This window comes from Haplochromis burtoni, unplaced genomic scaffold (genome assembly GCF_018398535.1).
Source record: "Haplochromis burtoni strain Fernald_Lab_line unplaced genomic scaffold, NCSU_Asbu1 Contig_39, whole genome shotgun sequence".
Lineage (NCBI taxonomy): Eukaryota > Metazoa > Chordata > Actinopteri > Cichliformes > Cichlidae > Haplochromis > Haplochromis burtoni.
Window position 1 is genome coordinate 1,570,291 of NW_024582400.1, and position 13,738 is coordinate 1,584,028.

Sequence of the window (13,738 nt, forward strand, 5' to 3'; positions counted from 1 at the left end):
AATCCATTGTTGATCTGCACACAGCTGTTGTCACTAACTGTGCACTCGCTTACGTCACTGTCGTGAGACATTCTCGCAAAGAATCACGGTTTTAGTAACGCAGTAACACAACGTTCCTACGGGAAAGTAAATGGTAATCTAATTACCGTTTTTGCAATAGTAATCCCTTGCTTTACTCGTTACTTGAAAAAGTAATCAGATTACAGTAACGCGTTACTGCCCATCTCTGTCCAGAAGGCATCGAAGGCACATCCTGGACTCTGAGCTCGGTACCCTATCTCTGAGTGAGACTCCATACACCCATCAGAGGAAGCTTGTTTCTGCTGCTTGTGTCTGCAATCTCTTGGCCGTAGTTGAGGGTGCCAGTAAATCCACAGCTTTACTTTCACACTCAGCCACACTCTCTTTACCACAGCAGACTGGTGCAACATCCTCATCACAGCAGATGCTGCAAACATCTGTCTGTCATCCTCCCTGTGGTAACTGACCTGCAGATATTGTCCAAAAAGACTCCAGATACTGAAGACGAGATTGGTTAAAGTAGCAGCGCCTGTAACACAAAAATGTATACTTACTGTACAGTTATCATCAAGGTGAAATCCATCCATAAAGACCAAAGATGGAGTTTATACAGTTGCTTGCTGATAAAGCCTATTCATATCTGACCACTTATATAAATAAGACTATATGGAAGCCTTAAAGCTGCATACAAAATGAATGCTGATTGTATTATTGTTGAGCTGCAGACTCATCCAGGTCCTGCAGAGATAAGAACTAGGATGAGTCCTGGGCCTGATCAAGGTCATACCCAGGCTACCTGGATGATGCTGGCACTGAAGGGGATGGAGATTTTAAACTTATCAACAAATATCATTAAACAACTCTTTTGTGCATGAAACAGCGTCAACAGTCCCCTCGTAGGCTGCTTTCTAACACAAAGTTAAACTTCTACAAGTCCGATATTGATCATTTTACAGCTTTTAATCTGCTTAAGAAACATCTTGTTAACATTGAGAGTCTTTAACAGTATGAATTGGTTTTGATGCTGACTGGCGTTGCAGTTCAGAGCTTCCAGCATCACTGTCCACGTGATGCTGCGGCCGTGACACCGTACTGTATCCCAGGCAGGATTTAGAGATCTTTGAAAAGAGGCAATTTCAGATTATCGTGGCCTGATCTGTGTGGATGTGTCGGCCCTGTCAGCTGCGCGTGGATACGAGCAGGACACACATGGTTTAGGAATGCACAGATGCCTCGCGTTGTCGTTAATCTCCCCGAGTGGCTCGCGTCTCGATGGCATCCATATGCAACTTTAATTTCAGCACTTCAAGCTGCACGGGAGGGGATAAAGATAGCTTTTGAAGATTGCTTTTCATGTTCATCTGAGCGTTTAAGTGTTGCAGAGAAGATCTGGACTGCTTTTTTTTTTTTCTTTTTTCCTCTTTTGTGAGGCAGGAGTTCGGCTTCTGCGAGACAGCTTGAAGCATCTGAAAATGGCAGCTTTAGCGGCAATTTCCTGGTATTGTCTCCACGCTAACGAGATAAACACTGTGTGTCAATCAGAGCGACTTCCAAAAGGTGTCGTATTTCAAGGTTGAGCTACATTTCGTGTGGTAACAGTGAGCAGTGGATGGTAATTTTGTGGAGAGAACTTGACTGAGCTGCCAGCTGTTTTTGGACATTTTTATTTTGGAGCGTGTTCTTTACCCTCCAATAAAATGCCCAACTTCAGTATTCCTCTCTCACATGAATATGCTTCGAACAAACAGCCCTAACATCCATGTTATACGATCCCCATTGTTAAATGTTCTCTTTTAACTTCCATCCAAATCAGCTCGCAGAGGGCCAGTGCTAAAAAGGATATGGAGCTTTCAGATGGCACCTAAGTGCTGTATCGCGTAACCGCCGAGCCTTTTTATGGATTAACAGTTTATTCCTTTTGCTGGAGCCACACCAAAGCGCCCTGGCCCTGTGTAAAATACACTGCTTTTGGTGAATTATGAGTGTGGCCTTCGTCCAAGTGCCTGCGGCCTTCCTGTTTATTTGTACGGCGGCGCAGGTCGGCGGCGAGGTGGGGTCCGACGGATCCAGCTGAGCATGTGTAAACACTCATCCTGGGAGCTGCGGTGAAAGTGGCTATTTTCCTCCGGCGAGGGGATTTTTTTTACTGCCCATTGTTTTTAACAGTGAATCGACCTCTTAAAAACATTGGACGCTCTCTCATGGCTCTCCTGTGGCCCAGAGAGTGCTTTGTATATGCCTATTGACAAAATATTTCTGTGTTATGGCATGTGTGTACTGTGACTCGTATAAACTAGAAAAGGAACACAAGTGCGCTGACGGGAACATCTCGCTCATTTTATGCAAGCGTTCCCTGGAAAATTCTGCGGACAACGAGCTTTTTAGAAAAAAAAACAAAAAAAAGACCTGTGTCTTGTTTCACTGGAAGCTCTCAGGCATGCTGATAAACCCCCTAACCTCGAGATATCATAATATGTCGAGTCCTGGCAATCACGGGACAAAAAATAAACATTTTCATTGACAAATGTGTGAAAATTGTTACTTTTTTTTCCCACAAAAGTCAGGTTTGCCTGACTTTTCTCCAGAACACAGGGTTATTGGTCCTCACTGATAATGATTTACACTCCCACAGCATTACCCTGTGGGAGGCAGGCAGGGCGCATCTGCAGTGTTTTTGCAACATTTCAGTAAAACTAATGCAAAAAGTCACAAGATTTCACAGATTATCACACTATTACCATTTGAATCACAAAAACCTGAAAAAAGTAGGTAGCTCAATATTATTGAATTATACAGGACACTGAACAAAGAAACCCAAACTGTTTTCAAGACATTTCTAGAATTGTCTTAAAATGCTTTGGACATGAACTGAAATAATTTGATTTTACTGGCAGATTTTGTCTCCTGATGTAATTAAATCAACTTCAAAGAGTCATTAAGTGTTATATTTTAAGGTAAATACCCTACAATAATAGAGAGAAACCCCTCAAAACAGATGACTCCCTATGAACAAATGCTTCATGACAGTGGGAAGGAAGAACTCTCTTTTTACAGGAAGAAATCTCTGTCAGAACCCAGCAGGGAGAGGCAGCTATCTCCCATTACCAGTGGATGGGGTGGAAGAAGGAGACAGGACAGAAGAAACAGTGTTGAAGAGAGCCACAGGCTAACCAATACGATCTGCTATGTGCAGCACTTGGTGACTGTGGGAAGGAAGAACCACCTTTTAACAGGAAGAATGTTGTTAAAAGGGGGATGAGAACATAGAGAAGAGGAAAAAAAGAGTTAAAGACATGCAGTACTGTCATATAAATGCATGGGATGTAAAAGAGGGGAGTAGAGAAGAAATGCTCAGTGCATCATGGGTAGTCTACCAGCAGATTGGTTGCCTGGGTCACCTGATCCAGCACTAACTACAAGCTTGATCAAACAGCTGTGTTGTGTGTAGTGACTGAAGACTCCTCCACATTGAAATGGAGCCGGTTGAGGTGACTCAAACATCTGACCAAGAAGCCTCCTGGGTGAGGTGTTTCATTCAGCTGGGAGGAGACCCAGAACATGCCAGAAAGATTACGTCTCTCAGCTAGCTGAGAGGATGTGGCCAGGATGGATGGATGAATAGTTTTAAGCTTAATCATAAAAGTAGAGAGGGTGTATGTCTCCTGACAACAAACTGGGTCCACTGGATTTATTGCAGGACTGAGGTATCATTATCAGTATCAGTGACATGACATTTATTTTGTGCTGTAACTGAACACAAACTGAGTGTTGAGGTGATGATGTTAGTGTGGGTTTCGTGAATCCATAGACACTTCCTCATTATGTTCTTTGACTCTGTTCTTTTATTGAAGGCAGAGTCAGTTCAACTACTATAAAGCTGAATTTTAAATCCTCACCTCTTACCTTTTTGTTTTTCGGACCCAAAATCAATCAGGAAATCTTTTATTACTAACTAATTGTTCTGGATGTGACTGTAAAGTGCAAAAATTAAGAGATTCATGCATTTTTCGGTTTCTTTTGCATAGACGCTGGGTTTTTCCAATGAGAAACTGTCATCTTATGTAACCAGCTCTGCCCATAAAACACGTCATCATCACTTACAAATACAGAAAATAAGTCTTGGCCTGGATATCTGTTCTCATTGGCTACATCAGAGGCCCCAAAGCATTGGACGTTGCTTCTTAGTCGTCAGATATTAGCAGATTTGCCCCAGATTTGGGTCTATTTGGATCATATTTGCACAAATAATAAAATTAAAGGACAAAATTAAAGACAAAACTGGTCTTTCGTAGTGTATCTGAGAGAAAGCTTTCACCATTTGTACAAAAAGACCTGCTGAGCTAAAACATGACCCATCATAAACCGAAGGATAAACGTACTTCAACCCCAAGCGTTCGTGGTACACAGTTGGACAGATGGGGGGACAAACACACTCGATCGTTGTCTGCATGTCAGTTTGAGCCCCGAGCATGATTGTGGGGACGTTTTTCAGGGTAACTTGTTTGTCTGTGAGGTGCAGCCGCCGCTGTTGTTTTTGTCAACATGATCCGGGTCATCCAAAGGCAAAAAAAACGTCAGTAGCATCAGAGGATTCACCGCAGCTCTGACTCAACAGCCGCACTCGCTGCGACATAACCGACATGACAACAACAATGATGACGGTTGTTACGGGGACCGAGTTCGGGGACAAGCTGGAGAAAAACACATCTGTAGGGTGGCGTTTGGGAGGAGGAGGAAGAGGAGGAGGTGGAGGGACGGACGGGCGGCTGTTTGAGTGTTGCCACTATGTGAAAGCTTCTCCGGGCTGCCCGTGCACTTTGACACCGGTATCCGAGTCCTGGAGGCCGTCAGGGAAAAGTGTGTTTGTTGCTGCTGAAGGGGTCTGGGAGCAGGATCCAAGCCAGGGGTCAGAGGGTTAGCTACATGTCCTAAAAGCAAACTGTAACCTACTTTCACCCCCCCACACACGCACACCGCACACAGAGCTCACCAATCAGACATCCTGCCATGGAGCCCACTCTTCATGTTCTGCATGTTTTGCAAAGTCAAAAGGCCACAAGACACAAGAGGTAGTTCAGCAAACTTTAGGGCATCTGCCAAAGTGCCCGTGAGTTCCCACAGTGCCGTTCGCTTTCAGTGTGGGTGGCTCAAATCCCTCAGCCCTGCAGTGTTGGAGTGATCTGCATAAATGCTGCTAAAGTATACATTTTACGCACAGAGAGGTGTCTCCATGCCATGGAAGTTTAATGCAGACTTTTAAGGGAAAAAAATAGATCTCAAAACTGATCAGAGACCAAAAAAATTCAAAAAAGCACCAGAAAAACAGAACTATAGTTTGGTTTGAACAGAAATCTGTTCAAACAAATCTAGGATGATTGTTTAGGCTCATTTTCTTGTATAAACTACATACAGATGTTATGGACATGAGTGCACAGCAGTTGGGTCTTTATTTTCAGATTCTGTTGAAGGTCACAATTAGGCCCTGCCCTTTCTCTAATTCACCTGGGCTAGACTGAACAATCTGGTGCACTGGTCCTGGTCCATGTTTCTACTCTACCTGAGCACTCAAAGCACTTTTAAAGACGATCATTTGGTTTTAAATTTGATTTATGGTCCAACATTGGCAGAGAGAAGGATTAAAAGATTTAAGTGAATTCAGACATGCCCGTTGAATGCTGATTGGCTGAATACACAAGATGGCAATGAAAGTCACCAGAGAGATAAAAAAGTGTGACAAAAAATTAATCAGATATCCAAAGTAAAGTTTACCACAGAGAGGAAGAAGCATAAAAACTCAATTAAAGATCAAAACAGTTTTCATTGTGTTTAACACTCAGTCATCAATTTACCCCACAGGACAGGTTTGTATCAATTACTCCACTTTACATTAAAATCTTTAAAAGTAATGTGCATGTAATGACTGAATACGCCAAAGCCGAGACATGGCAAAATTGTGACCCTTTTTCTTAACCTCTAAGTGATGTTTCTTCAAAAATGATGTCCCCCTTATATAGTATCTATATATAGCCCCAAATCAGAACAACAGTGACGTCAAGGTGCTTTGTATTGTATGGTAAAGACCCTAGAACACCACAAAACCCCACCACTCAGACAGAACCCTATGAGGAAGCACATGGCAACAGTGGGAAGGACAAACTGATTTTTAACTGGAAGAAAACTCTGGCAGAACCAGACTCGGGAAAGGGGAGCTATCTGCCATGACTGCTAATAGCTTCAAGTGAGTTTGGCACTCCTGAGACTTTTCGACATTGCGATGTTTCCTAAGTTGTTGTGGTTTAAATGTATGCCTGGGATAGGCTTTACTTCTCTTTCTCCTTGCCTCACTGAAGGTTGAACAGAGCTCCTGCAGGTCAACAACATCTTCTACTTGTGTGTTATGAGGTGTCTTGGAAGCAGCATTGATTTTTCTTCCACTACAGAGGAGCAGCTGTCAGACATAGTGGTCAGTTTCACTGCTGCACCCCAGCATTTACTACACTGGTGTGGGAGGTCAGATTGTCAGGTTTTTAGGTATCTCTTTTCTCTAAATCAAATTATCGGTACAAAGAAAGGATATCTATAGAGGAGATGAGGATGTTCAGCTTTTCCTCTACATGCCGTCTCCGTTGCCCTGCAGGCTGCCACCCCCACCCCCCGACCACGCTGACCTCTCTACCATCTTTTAATTCAATGCAAACGTACCAGCATGAACTCACAAGCAGAGACACGGCTGGCCTGTAGCACCAAGAACGAGATCTGCTCTGCTCAGGATCATCTTGCTCGTCTCCCTCTCAATGACTTGCTGCCAGTTTGAAGTTTGACTCTGAGGCGCGTTAGAGATCTTATAGGGTTTGAAGTCGAGAGCCACGGCACCGACAAGTACCCGCTTCTCCTTTCACCTCGAAGCGTTTCTTCTCCCCACCCCGAAACAAAGCAGCGAAATTGTCAAGTATCTCACAGATCAGGCAGAAAAAGAAAGAGGAAGGAAAAAAAAGAAGAAGCAGCGACTGTGAGGGAGGCGAACGTGGTTTCTTCTTGTGTTCGGGGAGGGTCAGTGATCACATTAAGGATGATGCTGTTAAAAATCTCCCTCAGACCTGATCTCACTCGTTTCCTTCTGCCTTCGAGCTCTTCTCTACCGGTGAAAACATGTCAGCAATGATAAAAAAATGAAAAGATGACAAGAAGAACATATTAAGAAAGTGAGGAGCTGTTTGCTGCAGAGAGCTAGAAATGCAGAGCGGAGATATGGACTTTTACTGTGAACTGCATCCTGCAAACGTGGATTTTTGATTAAAAAGAATCTCAGGCAGTGAAATGGGTGTATTTGTACTTCGCATCCACTTTTGATTCACAAGAATTTCTGTGAAGTTATTTAATTCACTCCTTTTTTATATATTTATACTATATTTAAAATTAGATTGTTTGAACTTTTTGTATCAATCCCCAGATTTACAAGAATTTCTTTGAACAATAAAATTACTGATGGTTTGTGTTTAGCATATATTTACTGGAGTAAATCATTGAAAATCATAATCATTGACCAAACTACAAACTGCCTGAAATACAGTGTGGACACAGGGTAACTGAGCTGCAGGTATTTCCTGTGCAGAAACGTGTGTTTAATGTGCAGTATGAACATTTTTCCTATCGTCTGTGTTAAAAAGTCCATGTTTTTCCTTCATTATTCAATTCAATTCAATTCAATTCAATTTTATTTATATAGCGCCAAATCACAACAAAAGTCGCCTCAAGGCGCTTCATAGATACAGAGAAAAACCCAACAATCATATGACCCCCTATGAGCAAGCACTTTGGCGACAGTGGGAAGGAAAAACTCCCTTTTAACAGGAAGAAACCTCCGGCAGAACCAGGCTCAGGGAGGGGCGGGGCCATCTGCTGCGACCGGTTGGGGTGAGAGAAGGAAGACAGGATAAAAGACATGCTGTGGAAGAGAGACAGAGGTTAATAACAGATATGATTCAATGCAGAGAGGTCTGTTAATACATAGTGAGTGAGAAAGGTGACTGGAAAGGAAAAACTCAATGCATCATGGGAATCCCCCGGCAGCCTACGTCTATTGCAGCATAACTAAGGGAGGATTCAGGGTCACCTGGTCCAGCCCTAACTATATGCTTTAGCAAAAAGGAAAGTTTTAAGCCTAATCTTAAAAGTAGAGATAGTGTCTGTCTCCTGAATCCAAACTGGAAGCTGGTTCCACAGAAGAGGGGCCTGAAAACTGAAGGCTCTGCCTCCCATTCTACTTTTAAATACTCTAGGAACAACAAGTAGGCCTGCAGAGCGAGAGCGAAGTGCTCTAATAGGGTGATATGGTACTACAAGGTCATTAAGATAAGATGGGGCCTGATTATTTAAGACCTTGTATGTGAGGAGCAGGATTTTGAATTCAATTCTGGATTTAACAGGAAGCCAATGAAGGGAAGCCAAAACAGGAGAAATATGCTCTCTCTTTCTAGTCCCTGTCAGTACTCTTGCTGCAGCATTTTGGATTAGCTGAAGGCTTTTCAGCAAGTTTTTTGGACATCCTGATAATAATGAATTACAGTAGTCCAGCCTGGAAGTAATAAATGCATGAACTAGTTTTTCAGCGTCACTCTGAGACAAGATATTTCTAATTTTAGAGATGTTGCGCAAATGGAAGAACGCAGTCTTACATATTTGTTTAATATGTGCGTTGAAGGACATGTCCTGGTCAAAAATGACTCCAAGGTTCCTCACAGCGTTACTGGAGGCCAAGGTAATGCCATCCAGAGTAAGAATCTGGTTAGATACCATATTTCTAAGATTTTCAGGGCCGAGTACAATAACCTCAGTTTGATCTGAATTAAGAAGCAGAAAGTTAGCGGCCATCCAGGTCTTTATGTCTTTAAGACATTCCTGCAGTTTAACTAATTGGTGTGTGTTATCTGGCTTCATGGACAGATAGAGCTGGGTGTCATCTGCATAGCAGTGAAAATGTATGCTATGTCTTCTAATGATGCTGCCTAAGGGAAGCATGTATAATGTAAACAGAATTGGTCCTAGCACTGAACCCTGTGGAACTCCATAATTAACCTCAGTGTGTGAAGAGGACTCTCCATTTACATGCACAAATTGGAGTCTATTAGATAGATATGATACAAACCACTGCAGCGCAGTACCTGTAATACCTACAGCATGTTCTAATCGCTCTAATAGGATATTATGGTCGACAGTATCGAATGCTGCACTAAGGTCTAGCAGGACAAGCACAGAGATGAGTCCACTGTCAGAGGCCATAAGAAGATCATTTGTAACCTTCACTAAAGCTGTTTCTGTGCTGTGATGAGCTCTGAAACCTGACTGAAACTCTTCAAATAAACCATTCCTCTGCAGATGATCTGTTAGCTGTTTGACAACTACTCTTTCAAGGATTTTTGATATGAAAGGAAGGTTGGAGATTGGCCTATAATTAGCTAAGACTGCTGGGTCTAGAGATGGCTTTTTGAGTAAAGGTTTAACTACAGCCAGCTTGAAGGCCTGTGGTACATAGCCGATCATTAGAGATAGGTTGATCATATTTAAGATCGAAGAATTAATTAATGGCAGGACTTCTTTGAGCAGTTTTGTAGGAATGGGGTCTAAAAGACATGTTGATGGTTTGGAGGAAGTAATTATTGAAGTTAACTCAGAAAGATCAATTGGAGAAAAAGAGTCTAACTTAACATCAATGGTACTAAGAGTAGCTGTAGATAATATTACATCTGTGGGATGATTATTGGTAATTTTTTCTCTAATGATAAAAATTTTATTTGTGAAGAAGTTCATGAAGTCATTACTAGTTAACGTTAAAGGGATGGTTGGCTCAAAAGAGCTCTGACTTTTTGTCAGCCTGGCTACAGTGCTGAAGAGAAACCTGGGGTTGTTCTTATTTTCTTCAATCAGTGATGAATAGTAAGATGTTCTGGCTTTGCGGAGGGCTTTCTTATAAAGCAGCAAACTATTTCTCCAGGCTAAATGATGATCCTCTAAATTTGTGACACGCCATTTCCTCTCCAGATTACGAGTCATCTGCTTTAGGGTACGTGTTTGAGAATTATACCACGGAGTCAGGTACTTCTGATTAGAGACCTTAGTTTTCACAGGAGCTACAGTATCCAGAGTCGTACGTAGTAAGGAGGTGAAATTATTAACAAGATAATCGACCGCTGTTGGAGCAGCGTTCAGATAGCTGCTCTGCTCTGTGTTGGTACAGGGCATTGGAGATGATAACAGTGGGTGGATTATATTCTTAAACTTAGTTACAGCACTTTCAGAAAGACATCTACTTTGATTATCTATTTAGCTCAGGAGCAGTCCCTTTTCCAGAACCATGACTAGTTAAGTCAAAAGTAGGAAAGAGGGGCACTATGTTTGTCCAACATGATGGTATGTATTAGTTTCTGGTCTCCGACATTTAAAGTTTCAACATTAGAAGTGACCACATTCAGCTTAGGCCTGAATTATGCTTCAGTGGGAAATCTATGTTGTAGCTTATGATATAACTGGAACCTCCTCTTAACCCTGCACCGTAACCTCATGTCGCCCCGACGTGCAGTTACATTTATCAGGAGGTGCAAGTCTGGTTACATGCATTTTGTTGGATATTCAAAATGTGTATTTTGCAACCAGTTGGCAAATGGTTGCTGACGTTTGCAAGCACGAAACTGGTTGCAAATAGGTTTACTGCACAGTGCTGTACTGGAAACCTGTTTGTGATTGTGAGCACATTGCTGTAGTTGCAGATAGTTTGCAAGGAAGATGGCTACTCGTCTGCAAGCGCTTGCAAACTACTCGCCAAGAGTGATGCAAACCAAAAACCAAAATTGGTTGCTTTCAAAGTAAAGGTTGTGACTTTGGAAACGCGTTGGTTGCAGCGGTAAGGGACGGCTTTTACTTGGTGAAAGTTTGTGTTGCACTTTCTGAAGTTTTCACTATTGTACTCATTCCACGGGGAGCTGCTCAGCCAATCAAATCATTTAGTAAGCGTAATTTTGCGAATGTGAAAATTCAGTGTGAAGATGTAGACGTTTTCTGAAAAGCTTTTTATTTTTGAAGACAAGACTTATTTTACTTGAAACGAAAAAATAAGATATGAGATATTATTGTTTTATTATTAATAATAAATAATAACAATAAAAATAGGTAAAATATTTAATTGAGTTGAATAGTTTTTTTCGTTCTTTTACTTGACAACTGTTAGGACCTTTATGATAACTGGAACCTTCTTTAATTTGATTGTAGTGCCCCTGATCTTGATGGATAAATAGCAAAATATGTGTATTTGATTTGAGGCTGATGATGTTTATTTTCATCTTGGAAACAGACAGTATATTGAATATGCAAAGTTTTTATTTTACACTGAAGCAAAACTGTTTGAGTGAGATCTGACAACTTTGTTTTAGGGTCAAATTGAGGTCAAAAGAGAAGTGAGCGAAGGCAAAGAGCAACAACCGTGTTCTTTGTTCTGCTATGAGGTTCTGGAAACTTTGCTCACTCTCAAACTAACCAATAAACTTGGAGGTGATATAGGTCGACTCGGCTTGGAGCCACCCGATCGGGCCTTGCCTTTAGGTATTTGTTGTTTTTTTTACACCGAATGCTTTCATTGCGATTTGTAAATAAAGTGGCTTCAGCTCATTCCACAGCCGCCTCCGTGTGGATTGGCATCGCATCAAAGAGTTATGCATCTCCACGATGTGGATTAGTTTTGTATTTTTTTCTTTTTTACAAAGACGAGAAGGAATAGTTTGAAAGTTGGACATTGTTTTATTCATGTAGCTTCCAGACGCAGACAGGAGGCTACTGGAGGCTACCGGAGGCTCTGTGGCATGGCGGGAAGTCAAGCGAGGAGAGATAAGGGCTGTATGGAGCAGCGGGAGAGCATCAGTTGGGGGAGAAATAGTTGAACAGTAACCGCAGGACACACCGCTGGAGACAAATATTCCATCAGAAAAGTTCCCCGATGCAGGCGGGAGGAAACTCTGAGTGCTTGTGAACGCGCCCCGTGCTCAGTTTGTCTTTGCCTTGCCTTGACACGGCGAGCTGGTAAATATGTGTTTTCCTCCGCGGTGATTGGAGATGACTTTCACCGCCTCGAATAAATCATGGCGGCATCTGAAAAGCAAATATCTGTTGCTCAGCTTATTGACAATGCAGAGACACTGGAGACTAAATAAAGAGAAAAACAGGGAGGAAACGAAGGCGGCCGCCCAATCATGACGCCTGCTTAAGACCTCATTGCTTCCGAGTGCTACTTTACTGTTGCAGTATTTTGACTGAAATCTTAATGCAATGAGGATTAAAAGGATTACAACATAATCTTGAATAATCCAAAGTGCCACGGACGGAGGAGCGCTTGTAATAACGCCGTAAAGCCCGTCCAGAGGTCTGACAACATTGTCAGTCACAGCGGGGATTAAATATTTGCGGGAAAAACTTTCGGCTAATGCCCGCAAACCATCGCTGGTGGAGAAAAGCGCTGGGGCCAGAAGGCAATTTAGTAATTTAAGAGACATATAGCACCTCGATAAGTGCTGGCCAGCCCGCTGCCAGGACAAAGCCCAGGCAGACGAGGGGGAGACAGGCTTTTTAAGCAGATTTACTTCCCCAATTTTTGTTTTTGATCAATGCTCGGGCAGGTTCATTACACATGTAAAGCACGGGAGAGCGAGGAGGAGGGGCTGAGGTTTGAGGAATGAAAATGTTCTCACAACCACGAATCAATTCTTATTAGGTTTACCGAAATGCCATCAACATGTCCATTAGCTTTTCCATTAATTTATATTTTTCTCCTCAGGAGCAGGGCTTCCTTGTATATTTTAAGGATTATGTAAAGCATCACCAGAAATTATCTTTTTGAGCTGAATAACCCACATTCATCGATGTGAACCTGCCTTTAATTACAACCCTTCACTCAATAACGCTAAAATCTGTTTGGGAGGCACATTAGTGGGATTTGATGCAGAACTTGCCTGGATGCGCCCTGAAATTCATGCCAGTTGATTGAAGTCGTATTGATGCTTAACTCCTCTCCAACAAACCCTTAATTTAACTGAATGAATATAAATTGAGTGCAAGAAAAGCTTTTGGAAACAGAATCTACATTAAGTGTGCAGGAATCTGTCTCGGTGAAGAAGAAGAAGATGCAGAGACACTGAAATAGTGACAGCACAAGAAAAGAGACCGGACAACAAAAAAGGCCGACTGTCCATCACTTTATGGTATACTGTGTATGATTAATCTGCTTTATACAGAGTTGTGTGCAGGCAGCAGCAAACTGTGGATGCTGCTGCTGAAGTGGATGATGAGGAGGAGGAACTGTGCATCCAATCTGTCATTTTGTGTTGGTCCTGTCTAGTGGATGAAAATGAAAAGAAATTAAAAAAAATAATGAAAAAGTATTCAGGCTTGCATTTTAAAGGGAAACATCTGGATACATTTGACTTTTTCATACATACCACATGTGACTGATAGTATTGCCTTAAAGGACCTTTTATTTGGAAAAATACAAAAAATCCTTTTGCCTTTTGGATCATTTCATTGGAATTATCTGATGACTAATGTGGCTTGATATGAAGTTAATAAGATAAGATAAGATAAGATAGAACTTTATTAATCCCTCGGGTGGGTTCCTCTGGGAAATTCGATTTCCAAAAAAGCACAGCAACGACCGAAGTTACAGAATATTATATATATA